Source organism: Echinops telfairi, unplaced genomic scaffold (assembly GCF_000313985.2).
Source record: "Echinops telfairi isolate 266 unplaced genomic scaffold, ASM31398v2 ScPeMD7_7474;HRSCAF=8512, whole genome shotgun sequence".
In the NCBI taxonomy this organism is placed as follows: domain Eukaryota; kingdom Metazoa; phylum Chordata; class Mammalia; order Afrosoricida; family Tenrecidae; genus Echinops; species Echinops telfairi.
Window position 1 is genome coordinate 3,416,789 of NW_022111378.1, and position 13,328 is coordinate 3,430,116.

Genomic DNA, 13,328 nt, shown 5'->3' on the forward strand with positions numbered 1-13,328 from the left:
TGTTGTAAGAATGATGAAGTCAACATATGTACTAATGTGCTGGACACAGATGACGTATGTACAGATTGTGATGAGTTGTATGAGCCCCTAATAAAATAATTATTTAATAAAAAAAAGAAACATTCTCTGCCTTCTAAAAATAACTTCTCTTACATCCTCTTCAAAATGCCTAGTCATGTGCTAGACATTCAAGTCCCTTCCTTCCTTAATTTTTCCTTCCTTTAGTTCATATTTTTTATTAATTGTCTTCCTTATTAACAGATGATTTTAATGAATTTAATATTTTTGTTAAGCATTTCTATCGGCTAATGTGAAAACCAAGATTTTTAGAGAATCGTTTCTGTGTTTTATTGAAGTCAAAGTCATATCACAGCATCAGACTCTCTAAGGACATTTCCTAGTTAATTGAAATTATTCTGAAGGAAACACCTGAAATAAAATTTCATTTAGAAACCCCCTTCTTTTGTCTTTATTCAGCGCTTTATTTCCATCATTCTCTCCCTTACTTATTATTCATTATTGTTTTACATCATCTTATCAGATGTTTCATTCTTCACAGTTTGAATTTTACCTAGCCCAAAGATTGGACATTTCTATTAGACAAATCCATTTATATAAACCACTATATAATTAACTTTATTGGAAGGGCTCACTGTTTACCTCTCGGCCCCCAAACATTGTAGAGACATATAAACCATATAAACATATGTGGAAAGTTCTGATATTGTTGCTGTTGTTAGTGCTCTTAAATCAGCTCTATTTTCTGTTGAGCCCACATAGAACATAACATAATAATGTCCTACCCTTCAGCTTATTTCTGACTATTAGTATGTTTGAGCGCATGGTTGTCACTATTGTATAATGCCTTCTAAATTGGCGAGGGGGGTGATCTAGTTTTCCAGTACTATGAGATAATAGTCTGTGTGATCCACAATATTTTTTTTCATTAGTCTATATTTAGAAATGTATCACCAGACCTTTCTTTTTATGCCAACGTAGTCTGAAAGTTCCGCTGAAACTTCACCCCCATGATTGACGTTACTGGTATTTAACATTAGTATAGCGTCTAGTATCATGGCAACATGTAAGCCACCACAGTGGGACAAAATCATAGAGAGGTGGTGGTTTAAAGATGAAACCACAAAGCAGAAATTATAGATCTTAGAGATTACCTTTGAAAATCCCATAGGAAAAGGAAAAATGGGACCATCTAGCATAGTTGTATTTTTTGTTCTTCTCCACATTGAAATAAATATGTTGATTATTAGATAGATGTGTTGGGCTTTGTTTCAAGAATGTTATGTGAAGAATATGGTATCTTAATATACAACTAAAACATTACTATGAGTGGAGTAATACTGTATTTGATGTTTATGGAGAAAATGACAATCCCATGCTGTTGCTACCTCCCAAACACAGAACACACACACACACACACACACAGCCATACAAACATTTACTCCAGGCCTATGCAGTTAAAGCATCTACTGTATTTTGTTTCCTCCTCATAATTCTCTTTGTCCCTAAGAACATAAATGCTACTTATGGAAGTGACTCTTCTGGTCTGAAAAGTAAACCTAAATCAGGTTTTCTAACTGGATAGTTGTATGTAGTTTACAGGTTGGTTGTGCTGTCTGTATTATTATTCCCTATTTGACCCCTCACTCAAAGTCAAATTCACTGCCATCAAGTTGATTCCATCCCAGAGTGACTTCACTGTGGTTTCTATGTCCTCTAATCTCCATGGCGATGGCTACACAGAACTCACAGACACGACGTATAAATAAAGAGTTTGTTAAGGACGTCTACAGGTTGCTCAGGGTACTTGTTTATCAGGACATATTAAAAAGCATTTTCAGGTCTTCTAATACATTCCCTAAAGGGCCAGCCACAGCCAGAAGGCATTTGGTTCAAGCTCCGTGGGTCAGCACCTCCTGAATTAAGTGGGCCCGGGCAACCTGGTCCTGTAAGCCTCAGCCTAAAGGCACTGAGCTCCACTTCCCAGGGTCAGTAAGCCACTTTCCCCAAGTGTCCAGAGGCATTGCCTTCCTCAAGCCAACCTTCTGCCCAAGAGTCCTCAACCACCATCTGTTTCGTGTTCTGCCTTCCGGTTCGGTGGTGGCTGTGCCTCTGATGCTATCACGGTCTTCTGAATTCACAAGCTTCACTGCGCAGGGATCTCAGGACCACCGCACTCACACCATGCCTGGTTCTTGCTGGAAATGAGATTCCCTCCTCCTGTTCCTCTGAGGGCTCTTTTTACAAGCTGCAGGATGGCATTCCAGGGAATGCTGTTTACAATTACTCCTGTCAGTAGCTTCCCTCGCCTTCTTACCAGACCCATGCAGGAACAGGTCCCTTGGAGGGACTTGGGTGAAAGATGCAAATTCAATACTTCACTGCCCCTACATTGATTTTCACCAAGCTGGCTCCATTTCAGGTCACAGAGATCACCTGGGCTTGCTCTGTAATGCAGATTTATGACTGAACCATTCAATGGTACGATCTGTGAATTAGATACCGATACGACCTTTGAAAAAAATACAAATAATAATGTTGGAAATGGTATAAAATAAAATATTGACTTACCCATTTATCATTTCATCTAGTTCATTTGTATTAAGAAGTGTTGGCTGAACTCTTCTTCCCGGAGACAACTTGAAACTTGCTTTCTCCCTGGCCCAGGCTAAAGACTTGGGGGCTGTAATCTACCTAATGCTGAATAAGAAATGCATAATTCATCTTAAACTTTATGAATGCTACCACTGTGTCATTTAAGAGGGAGTAAATCTATCTAGGAATTATATTTACTTAATACTCTAGCAAATGAACAGCAGTGAGGAGAAAAACACTAAATTTAGCTCTGTTTTTTTCTGCACTATACTGAAAGTTTTAAAAATATTTCATATCTTCTTACGATCTGAGAGACTCACTGAATATTAATGAATCAGTGACAGAATTCCTAGGAAGTAAAATCCCCTTTGTTGGTTAATAAGGTGATTTCCAAACGGAATTGTTCTTAGGATCCTTTCCTCAATCTTTCAGCTCCTTTAATTATAATCTTTTACCTGCACCGATGGCAGTTTGAGAAATTGTAGTCTAACAACACTGAAAAATGATAGTTTAAAATAAACTACCAGAGAAATTAGTATATTATAGCTTGTGTGGAATATAATGACTATCATTCACCTTTCAAAATATTTACAACTCATCCACTTACTAATTTGTACTAGCACCTTGGCCTGGATTAAAATTAAAAGGTGGATGTGTCACTGTTACCCCCCAAAAATGATGGCATTAACATGCACTGCATTTCCATTATGTGCAAGAGGTGTATGCACCTTATATGCTTTACTTCTCATAACAACTTACCGATGTTGACTATTATCATTCAGTGGGTTCTAGCTCCTGAAGACCCCATGTATAAAAGATGGACACGTCCAGTTGTGAGCCATGATTATCAGTGTTTGCGTTCATTTTTCTAGCTATTGTGCCAATACATCTCCTGGAGAATTCCCTTTGTTTTCACTGCCCCTCGATTCTACTAAACATGATGACCTTTGTGAAAAATGGTCTTTCCTGAGGGTGTACCTAAAGTCACACACCCTAGTTGTTGGTTTTTTTGTTAAATCCTTCAGATATGATAAACTTTTAATAACTTTATTGGCATGTAATTCACATCATACTGAATGCAGCAATTCAATCATATTAAAATAGTTGTACAATCATCACCACAAACGGTTTTAGATTTTCTTCTTTCTGGTAGTCATTGTTATTAGCTCCCCATTTTCCTCTGACCTCCTCTGCCATGACCCTCGGTGATGCTTAAGCCAGTACTATAGATTTACCTATAGTATATCTAAAAATTTACCTATCCTGGATTTCATATGTAGAAAACCATACAAAACAAAATAAGAAGCAATGAAACAAACAAAACCCAACAACTGCAAAAGAAAACAGTAAAATCTTAATAGAAAACAAAGCATATAATATTTAAATCTGGAACAAATTTAATATGGGTCAAAGGGAGATCAAATGATAACGTATGACATTTCAGCCGAACCTTTGGCATAGGGGCTCTGGCGTCACAGTGGTTAGAAGTTGGATTGCTAACCACAAGGCTGCAGCTGAAATTCACCAGCCACTCCGTGGGAAAAAGACCAGCCTTTCTACTCCTTTAGACTATAGTTTTGCAACCAGAGGCAGTTCTACACTATCCTACAGGGCCGCTCTGAGTCAGAACTGACTCAAAGACAGGGAGTCATATCTGCCACAATTAACTTTCCAATGTTCTCTATTTGCTAGCAAGTCTATTCACACCTCCGGACTATGGTCAGAGCAAATTCACTGGGACTTAATCTACACGAGGACCTTACAGAAGGAAGTGTACAACAACCTCCGTAGGTCATCCCGAAAGTATGCCATTTGGAAAACCACTTAGGAAACTGGACAAAATCTTAAACTCTTCTGTAGCAGATTTCAGACACTGAAATACTTCCTTGAATTAAGGCTGAACTCTCTAATGTGAGAAAAGCAGATGACTGCTATCCCACGCTTATGAAATTGATGGTCATTGGGCTTTCATTTTATTCTCTGGTTTTTAGGATGCCCGATGAGTGTTGGACCCAGGACGAACACATATTTACTGTTTGCACTCTTTGTGTTTTTAAGAACATGTGTTAGTCTAGTAGGCGTAGTTCTTTGAAATGAGTGCTATTGAAGTGTTGGACTATCCCTAATCCTCACTGCTCCTGTAAATAGTGTCCAAGTCATTTAAGCTTTTACTTTATAAAAGTCAAACATTCATATGTTGTAGTCTACAAAACCAGCCTCTATAACTGTAATTTCCTTTTCTCAGTAGGGTTTTAAGTTCTGTATTGTTATTAGGTGCCACCAAGCCTACTGCGAGCCATAGGAACATTACCCACAGCAGAATGAAACACTGCACACCCCTGTGACATCCTCACCATGTTCCTATGCCTGCGCCCATTGTTGCAGCCACTGTGTCCATCCGTCTCTTTGGGGCCTTCATTGTTTGCACTTCCCTTCCATTTGAATAAATATGATGTCCTCCAGGGATTGGTCTCTCTCACAATGTGCCCAAATTATGTAAGGGTAAGTCTTGGTTGGAGGAAGGCTTATGAACAGTCTGTGACATGTGGATGACACAACTGTGCTGGGTGAAAATGACGAGAACTTGAAGCACTTGCTGATGAAGAGCCAAGATTGCAGCCTTCTACATGGATTACACCTCAATTTCAATTAGGGCTTTCACGGCTGTACATCTTTATAGAAGCAAATAGCCCCACTTTACTTCCACTGAGCAGCTGGCCATTTTGAATTGCTTCCCTAGAAGTCAATAATCCAATGCTTATCTTCCAGAACCACCAGGACTGCATCTTATGCTTTAGAATATAGACCCATGAAGCCCCTTATTCAATGACTGTATTATTTCAGCTATGCAAGGCTTCTTTCCTTTCCATATACAATTGGGTGTTGGCTTTGGTATTTCAGTAGAGAACTATGTTGGAATTTGAATTTCATTATATCTATAGATTATTTGGGGTAGTAATTATATTTTCCCAGTGCTAAGTCTTTAATCAGAGAATATGAAATATTCTTTCATTTATGAATGTGAGCTATCTCACTGACCACGCCAACTCACAGTGACCCAATAGGACAAAGTAGAACTGCAGCTATACTTAACTACTTTCAAAGGAAAGCTTAACATCAGGTATGCTACAGGTGAAGCACCCTGACTGCCACTGGGGCTTAGGCATTCGACACTAATAGCAAGTCGGTGTCTCAGAGCCATCACCCAGGATGAAGATCAGATTGTGTGCTTCTAAAAGATTTTGAGTTTAGGAAACTCTAAATTCCATCATTCTTCAATCATTCCATCATTCTTCAATCTGTCCTCTGTGTCTGACTTCTGTATCTGAATTGCAGCAATTAAATGTCCCCTGTGACCACACGTCCGCAGTGACCATTTACCATCATGTCCTCTTTAGTCTTACTATATTTACTGATCTCTTTGACCATACTTCACTAGCCTTGCCTTGTTTTGTTTTGAATTTAATTTTGAACAAGTGCATTGTGTCCTTTATGCATCGACTACTTAACCTTCATTGTGAAGTCATGTTTTGTGAGTTTATTTGTTTGCTTTTAATTGGGTAGACTATCCTATAATCATTTTGACTCCAATTTCCTAGTCAATTGTCAATTTTCTAAATTCACACTTCTTAAAGAACATTAAATTGTGCAACCAAAGAAACCCTGTGTGTTATAAGCTGTGCCTGCTCTTTCGTAAAGCGAGCATGCCTTTTTGCCTCGCTTGGGAGACAGGACTTTAGTTTAACACATTCACAGATTGATAAAACAGAATGATGTAGCAGGCTGCTTTCATAAACATTAGAATTTTGGAAATTCTCAGAGGTCGTTCTCGCCTGTCCACTTTCTCTCAACAGCCACAAAGTTGATTCTGACTCAAAGAGACCCAATTGAACATCATATAATTGCTCCTGTGGGTTTCAGAGACAGTAAATCTTTACAAGAGTAAAAAGTCTCATCTTTCTCCCACATGGTGGGTAGTGGTTTCAAACTGCTGATCTTGTGATTAGCATCCCAGCATGTAACCCCCTAAGTCACCAGGGCTACCTACTCTATCCTGTCCTGTGGATGTGACTCAGAATCCACTCTATGGCAATGGCTTGGAGTTTGGATTGGCTTAGAAATTAATCCACTCAAAACTTTTCTACTTTGACATGCTTTGTTCATTTACCCCATTGCTCTGTCCTTACATGCTTTCAAAATTAAGTTCAGAGAATGGTGTAAGTAACAAATGAACAAAACCTTTCTAAATTAACTGATAATTCACAAAATAACTAAATAACATCATAGTATGTTTTAACCTTTGGATAACCTCAACTTTTTCACCATTTAAGGTGCCATTATCCAAAAGTAAATAAAATCCACTGTTTTGTCATTAGCAATTTTTAGTAGTTTACAGACACTCCCACACCCCACAGGGTGCTCAGGCCTGGAAGAGAAGACTTTTTAAATGGTACTGCTTCACTAACAATCTTTTGGCTATTTAAAAAGAAAACAATTAACAAAGCTTTTATTTCCCAATAACAAAAGAAGAAATAATATAGAGAAAAGGTGAGAAATTCCAGCACAATATATGTAGAAGCTGATATTCCTCACTTAGCGCTCCTTAAAAGTCAAGTGCAGAAATAGTAGCAGTTCCTTCCACATGGCTTTGTATGTTTCATTTCTTCAACTAAGCCTGAAAGTAGGAAAGATCCAATTAAATGTAAAAAGCACTTCTCTTTGAGAGAAACCTTATCAATATCACTGATAATAAGAAGTCATATTCAAAGTGTAATAATTCCCCTTGAAGAAATCTCCAGAGAAGAAGAGAGGTGGAGCAGAAAGTGATGAATTGGTGATTCTTCCATGTAGTAAATTCATATTTCATTCATGGCAATATCCACCATGGGCAGACCCTACCTATCTGTCAGTGGGGGCTAGCATGTTGCTAGGGTGCTAAACAAGTTTTGGAAGAGCTTCTAGACTAAGAAATACTAGGAAGAAATGCCTGCTTCTACTTATCAAAAATCAATCACTCGGAACCTATGGACCACAATGATGTGATCTGTAATCAATCATGTGGATGGTAAGGACCAGGCATCGTTTCACTTCATCATGCATTGGGCTTCCCGAGTTGGGAGAAAATTTGATGGTAACTGACAACAATAAATAATGCATATATATTTTTTTGTTTCCAATTACTGACAATGTATGTTCACTCAACTATCAATAATAAAATATTAATAGCTGTCAAGATATGCATACATATATATAAAGAAAAATATATTCTCCAAATATACATACTACTAATATTTTATTATGTAGATTTACTCAGATATTATACACTCATCTTTTGCAACTGGATCTTTTTCTCTATTTTATACACTACTTGTTTTTCCTATGCCATACATCATAGTATCTATAAATAAATAGAACTACATTTCCATTTTTAATGCCCATATGGCATTAAATCAGATGAACTATAATATATTTAGCAATCTTCTCTTGATGAATATTTATATATTAAAATAGTCTGCTCTTATGGACCATGTAATGATCTCTAGCCTTAACATTAATCATTTGACACTGCTGACTCATCTTGAAATTTCTGTTGCAGATGTTTCTATTTCATGATTTTGTTTCTAATTTTTACATTACATTTTCATATAATTATCAATAATAATTTAGTAATGAAAAAGAATACTAGCAATAATATTATTGGCCAGCTTTAAAATTTTTTCTTGTCATATAATTAACATATCATACAATTCAATAATTCAAACATATTAGAGAGAGTTAAGCAATCCTTACCACATTCAATTTTAGAGTATTTCCTTCCTTCTTGCACTCATTGTTATTAGATTCCTATTTCCTGCCAGCCTCCCATACCATAACCTAAGAAACTATTAATTCAATTATTGTCTTTACAGATTTACTTATCCTGGCTTCTATATACAGAAAAATACAAAACAACAGCAATCACAAAATAAAATATAAAATTATCAATCTAAAATAAATTAGAATATATTAAAAACTAAAATAAATTTAAAATGAGTCAAAAGGAAGATCAAATGATAAGGTGTTAAATATTACCCAACTACATCTGCAATAATCCACTCCGCAATGCATTCTGTCTGATAGAAATGTGTTCATTTCCCTGGTCTGTGGTCAGAGGGGAGTCACTAGAGGCTTGATTTCTTGGGGACACTGCAAATGGGTTTTGGGGTTTCACTGTTATCCATAGTCTTCTGCAAACTGGGTGCAGAATTTAAGCTCAAATACTGTTTCCTCCTTTGGTCTTACATTTTATTATTTACAATTTTATGTATAATCCTTCTCCCATGTGGATTTATCTGACAGCCCACTTAGATGGCTCCTGGTTTTAAGACAAGCCTTTAAGACCCAGATGCTATGCTTTCTGATACTGTGCACTATCTATTCTTCACCACATTTGGCGATAGCACCTCTTCATCAGGGCAAGTATTGTGTTGAGCCACATTCCAAGAATTAATTGTTCTTGGTTTATGGCTCAGATTAAGTGTAATCTCTAAGTCCATTTATATATCTATGGTGTATATCCTGGTTCCTTTTAGAGACATTATTATAATTTTATTGAGGAGCTTTATAAATCTTCCCCATGGGGCATATGGTATTCTTTTGAAATGATCAGTAATTTTGGCTTACAGTAATTATTGAGCGTTTATCAGGTACTATGCTTAATACCTTGTGTAATCTTTTTCTCCTGACAGTGATGAGTTAAATATCATATATTCATTTTACAATTAAGGAAACGGACTAAGAAAGTAAACATGCCTTGCTCACGTTGATATATAATAAGTGCTGAAGCAAATGTTCATACATTGATCTCTGTAAATGTAAGCACAGAGACTGTTCTTAATTATTGCTAGCCTTCACCAAGTTGATGTTAACAGGACAAATTATTGCCCAGTCCTGTGTCATTTCCCCCCTGTCCTATTAATGTCCATTTATGTCATATTATGCCGCCACTATTCAGGTCTATTTTTTTTTGGGGGGGGGGGGCGTCTCATGTTCATGCTGCCCTTATGCTTCACCAAACAAGCATGAAAACCTTCTTCATTGAGGTGTCCAAAGCAGGACAGTCTTACAGGGGGAGAAATTATGTTGGGATCCTTAAGGTTTCCAATGGCACATTTTCTAAGTTAGATCACTAGTACATTTTTAGTCAACAAGCTCCATTGAAATACTTACCTGGCAGGGGCGATACCATGATCACGGAGTTAGTTTCCTAGGGCGAGGCTTATCCATTGCACTCCAGATGTGCTGACTCCTGCGATTTCCCCAAATGTGGGAAACTCTACCGCATAATTTGTGGTAGTGGGGGACTGTGTTCGCGCTCTCCCCTGGGGGGGGGGAGCTCCATTGAAATATATCCATGGGTGACTCTGTTGGTTTTTGAAAGATTGGTACAATAATCACAGCAAAACACAAGCCACCATAATAGGACAAATGGCCAGAAAATAAATGTGTTTAAATTAGAGCATGCTGTCTTCCCCAAATCATGCCACTGATGAGTGAGTGCATCCCTTTGTTGAAACATCTCAAATGACATTCCACCACTTCCACTAACCGCCCCTCCAACAATGCCTTTAAAACAATTTTAAATTGTGTGATCCATTATCATCAGTTCTTCATCATGAGCTACCTCTCTAAATGGTTGAACATTGAACCATTGAACCATATAGGAGCCCTGGTGGAATAGTGTTTATGCATTGAGCTGCTAACTTCAAGGTCAGCAGTTTGAAACCACCACCTTCTCCAAGGGAGAAAGATGGGGCTCTCTACTATTAAGAGCTAGTCTTAGAGACCCGCAGGGTCAGTTCTACCCCGTCCTATAGGGTTGCTAGAAGTTGACATGGACGTGATGGCAGTGAGTTCGGTGTTTGGTTTGAGTGACCCCGTACATTTCTTTCATCTTCTTTTGATGCTTCCTGCATTGTTCAATATTTGGCTTAAAGAATCTTTCTGCATTACAACTTGAAACTTTAATAGATGTGCCAAACATATTCTTCTATTTTGTGTTTCAGACTCCTGGTCTTTTTACATTTTATTAGGATGCTTTCCTTTGTTTCCTTGAGCAGCCATTTGAAATACTATTTTATTTCATCATTCCCTGTGTTGGCTTCTCTATGCTCAAGAACAACGTATAGCTCTCTTCTGGGATTCATTTGGTCTTGTCTTCATTTTCTCCCTTGTTAATGAACTTTTGCTTTCTTCGTGTATCAACTTCTTGGCGTCATCTAACAATTCATCTGTCTGCCTTTGGGCACTAGTAGTCAATGCATCATATCTATTCTTGAGATGGCATCTAGATTCAGGTGGGTTATCCTCGACGTTATATTTTAGCTATCATGCTCTCATGAACTTGTTTTAATTTTCTTCAGCTTCAACCTAAGTATCAATATGAACAATTAGTTCTGGGTTCTGCAGTCAGCAGCTGGTCTTCTTCTGACTAATGGCATTGAGCTTCTCCACGTTTCTTTCTACAAAGGCACTTGACTCAATGTCTTTAGATTGTATCTCATGATATATATATAGTTGTTAGTTCTGACCCATAGTGATCCCATGCACAACAGAATGAAACACAGAAACTTACTATTATTTGCTGCCTCTCCACTTTAACTAGCATGATGTCCTTCTCCAAGGACTGGTCTCTCCTGATAATCCGTCCAAAATATGGAGGACAACGTCCTGCTTTCCTTTCCTCTATGGAGCGCTCGGGCCATGTTTCTTTTTAGCACTGAGACCATATTTTCCAACTATTATTCCTGCCTCTTTGTTTACAACTTTTGCATTCCAATTGCCAATAATTAGCAATGTACCTCGATTGCATGTTTCATCAATTTCAGACTGAAATCATTGGTAGAAACCTATTGTTCTTCTACATGTGTACAGTCACTGTATATATTGTTGAATAAAGATATTTCCAAGGAATAGGTCATTAGTTTTGTAAAAATCTGGTATATAAGCTCCAGCTTTATTTCTTTTATCTGCCAAGGCATATTTCCCAACCACTGATACCTCTTCTTCGTTGCCCACTTTTGTATTCCAATCACCAGTATCAATTGCATGTTTGAGAAATTTCAGACTGCAGAAATTAGTAAAAAAAAAATCTTCTATTTCTTTACTTTCAGCATTAGTGCATGAGTTATAAATTTGAGTAATAGTCATATTAACTGGTCTTCCTTTTAAGCATATTTTCCTATCACTGCAAATGTTGTACGTTGGAATAGATTTTGAAATGTTCTTTTTGACAGTGCGTTCAATGCCGTTCTTTCAAATTTGCCATTCCCAGCATAGAAAACTATATGGCTGTCTAATTCACCATGGTCAACACCAATACATTGCAGCTCACTGGTGCCTAGGAGATAACTCTTCAAGAGTTTCATATTATTTGTGACAATTTTCATAGATTCATAATTTGTAGATTCGGCTCTGATTAGTGGATATTTGCCACTGTTCTCACCAGCTGTTCTCGCCAGCTGAATTGTGCCTCATTAGCAAGTGAAGATATAGAAACGTTACTCCATCCATGTCATCAAGGGCAACTCTATATAGAGGAAGTGGCCTTCTAAAATAAGTGTCATATATTTTGGTTCTAGATCAGATAATACTCCACTGCTATTCATATGGAAGTCACTGGCCATTTTTGTTCTTTCTTTCTCTCTCTTAGAAATAGAATGTCAAGAGTTTTGGGAGACTCCTATCTAGTCAGCTGACTGACGAGATTCATATTTGTACCCATTTCCAAAAAAAGCCAGTGATGCAGCAGAATGGGGAAATTATTGAGCAATATGATTACTTCCATAAGCAAAATTTTGCTAAAGCTAATTAATAAATGGTTGCATCAGTAAATAAATAGTTGAGGAAATGAGTGAGCATTCTCCTCTGGCTATACAAAGGGCAAGAAGAATTGAATTTCACGCCTTCCCAAGGATGATTCCTTTGAATCGAGGTCAGATGAAAGGCTAGCCAGCATCCTTCCTTATCTTTCCTTGACACCAACCATCCTCCCAATTCTGTGATATTCTACTTTTCTACTGGGTTCCAAAATCAGTTGCAATGACCACACAGAATTTATGACAGACAATACTCCTGATTGGGGGTGGGAGTGCCTTATTAGTGAAATTAAGAGGTTACCACAAGTAAACATCAGAAAATATATTGGCCTGCATCAGCTCAGTCATGTAGCTATTGAACAAGGAGGATGACAAAACTTCTAATCAGGTACTTTGGGTCCAAATCTAGGAAAGGACACTATGCTTGGTGCAGACTATTGATGAGATGAAGTGGCTACAACAATGGACTAAAACATAGCTGTGATTTTTGAGGATGATCTAGGACTACCGATTGTTGCCATCTATGATACAGTGTCAGGATGAGCCAGAAATGACCCAGTGACCTCATTACAACAAACAAAATACGTGAGCTCTTAGAAAGTGTATTGTACTTTTTCCTTTTATATTGATCAGTTCCAAAATGGACCTCAATATATTCATAGTGAGTTTGGAAAGTTGTTGGAGCAGATATTATGATGACTTCCTTGATTTTGGTTCGAATTGGGCCATAGAAGTTCCATTTAGTAAAATCTGATCCTGTTGATCAATTACTAATCCTGAAGAAAGACACTGGATGATTGATTCAACAACAAAAAAGATGGTTGACTCATGCCTAAGCCAAGATAGTCACTTTGACCA

General features: G+C 37.5%; 1 protein-coding gene and 1 non-coding gene across 4 annotated transcripts in view; both read left to right on the forward strand.

The window, feature by feature from the left end:
- The window catches only part of GRM7 (glutamate metabotropic receptor 7), a 1,182,365-nt gene that overhangs the window by 395,554 nt on the left and 773,483 nt on the right, over positions 1–13,328 (forward strand). The gene's annotated exons all lie outside the window — the stretch shown is intronic.
- On the forward strand, positions 9,815–9,977 carry LOC115874026. The gene has a single exon (XR_004048766.1). It is a non-coding gene; the product is annotated as a U1 spliceosomal RNA (small nuclear RNA).